Below are 1,444 nucleotides of genomic sequence, written 5' to 3'. Positions count from 1 at the left end.
TTCGAATTTCCATTTCGCGGGGCGCACAACTCGGCGTATTCCGGTAAGTGAAAAAATTAACTTCGACAAGATAGTCGCAAGACATTACTAGTGTAGCTGATTGTTTTCATGTCAATCATGTTTATAACCAGATGGTATACACTTAGGCTTTCGGGTATTCTGAACAAGCAATGAAGTTTTCTAATAATATACAGATGATGGAAACACAGCAAATCCCGATTTGATATTTATTGACGGCCATGGTTTCAACATCTTCTCCTGATGATCATGCCATACAGTGGTGCAAACATCAATATTCGTCAATGAATATTAAATGTGGAATTGCTTTGATTCTATTAGATAACGCCAACGGCCATGCCACGCTGAAAACAACAGTTCTCGTCCGATCACCGAAGTTAGCTGCGTCGGGCCCGGAAAGTACTTGGATAGGTGACCACCTTTGAACACCGGGTGCCGTTGGCATGCAATTTTTTGCTGACCCCGGTAGCGGCGGGGTAACGTCCCCGTCTGCCATTTCAAGGGTTGAGGGCTCGATACCCACCTGGGTGGGTTTTCCTCCGTCAATCAGGTTTTTGTAAATGTGACCGATTGATAATAGTCTGATGTAAAGGCCAAAATGTTCCATTTTCGGACTAAAACTAAATAAATAAATATATGTAATGTATCAAGTCCACCGAGTAACGGCGAAAACTGTCGATTTTATTTCTGATTTGGTTTCATTTTTTTCAACAGAGAATAGAATGCCTGAATGAAATTCTTTTAATAATGGCTTGGTTAATGAATGACACTATTGAGTTTTACATGACCACCAATAAAGGGAGTGAGATTTTATCTTCTTGGTTTGTGCATATAGAAAATCAGCTGTCTTTTACAGTCTAAATATTAATCTTGATTTCTTAACCATCAAATGTGAAATGACCAGTATCATGTCAGAGACAATCATAAGATTCGGTTGACACCGCTCCCCATTCACGTCTTCCACCCAATATCACCTCTTCATGTCCCCACGTTTCATCCCTTCCATCTATTCCACTCTTTCTTTCATTGCAGTACAGAAGGTAAACTTTTGATCATATCATAGGTAGGAATATGAAGATTTGATTCCAATCATTCTTACGATGCAATTGCATTATTTAAGGGTAGACTATTTCTCATATTCTTCATACCTATGGACTATCCACTTGGAGGCATTGATTTGAAATGATTATTTCCATAATACGGCCACTTTGAATCATATACGTACAACTTCTAGTCCGTTGTCTATCGCCGTCAAACAACCAGGGGATCGCTGGGAAAGTGAGTGAGGTAGTAGGACGAATGTGGGAAAGGGAACTTTGGCAGAAATTACATTTAGAGATTAAGGAAAAAGTAGGATTAATTAGGTGGTTCCTAAGTGCGTGAATGAGCTGTCGAAACGACTACTTGCCTTGTGGTGCTGCGGGCA

The 1,444-nt window shown here is 40.2% G+C and overlaps 1 pseudogene; it reads left to right on the top strand.

Moving 5' to 3' along the window:
- Window positions 1-344: 344 nt before the first annotated feature.
- Window positions 345-462, top strand: LOC139697562 (5S ribosomal RNA; annotated as a pseudogene).
- Window positions 463-1,444: the final 982 nt, after the last annotated feature.

This window comes from Hetaerina americana, unplaced genomic scaffold (genome assembly GCF_022747635.1).
Source record: "Hetaerina americana unplaced genomic scaffold, ioHetAmer1.1.p SCAF_1, whole genome shotgun sequence".
NCBI classification, from domain to species: domain Eukaryota; kingdom Metazoa; phylum Arthropoda; class Insecta; order Odonata; family Calopterygidae; genus Hetaerina; species Hetaerina americana.
The sequence above is the reverse complement of the archived record's forward strand: the minus strand, read 5'-3'. Positions and strand labels throughout refer to the sequence as shown.